The sequence below is a fragment of the Buceros rhinoceros genome, unplaced genomic scaffold (assembly GCF_000710305.1).
Source record: "Buceros rhinoceros silvestris isolate BGI_N320 unplaced genomic scaffold, ASM71030v1 scaffold689, whole genome shotgun sequence".
Taxonomy (NCBI): domain Eukaryota; kingdom Metazoa; phylum Chordata; class Aves; order Bucerotiformes; family Bucerotidae; genus Buceros; species Buceros rhinoceros.
Genome location: NW_010429572.1, coordinates 115,331 through 115,739, shown reverse-complemented (window position 1 = coordinate 115,739; position 409 = coordinate 115,331).

The window sequence follows — 409 nt, the reverse complement described above, 5'->3', positions numbered from 1 at the left end:
TTGTGTTGTATTTTCGTAAGTCAATATTTAAAAATCTTACATGTCGTATTTGAAATACTGTTTCTCTGAATGCATCAGTTGTTTGTTTAAACAATCTTTTGGACTCATGTAAGGAACCAAGGACTTTGTTTTAATTTGTATCATTGACCAAACAGGAGTTCTGAGGAATTCATACACAGTGAAAGTAATCTGCAAGGATGTATTGTTATCGTTACCCATTCCTAGTAAAAGTCACATAGAAACCATGACAATCATGATGCTACTGTAACTTTAACTTGTCTTTTTATTAACTCATGGTAGAAGAATCCTGAAGTTTGCTGTATCAAACACAATTTTGTATTGATTTCTGACAAGCAGAAAAAATAATCTGTCAAGTTTTAGTTTACATTATTCCTTTGGCCCCTAGCAC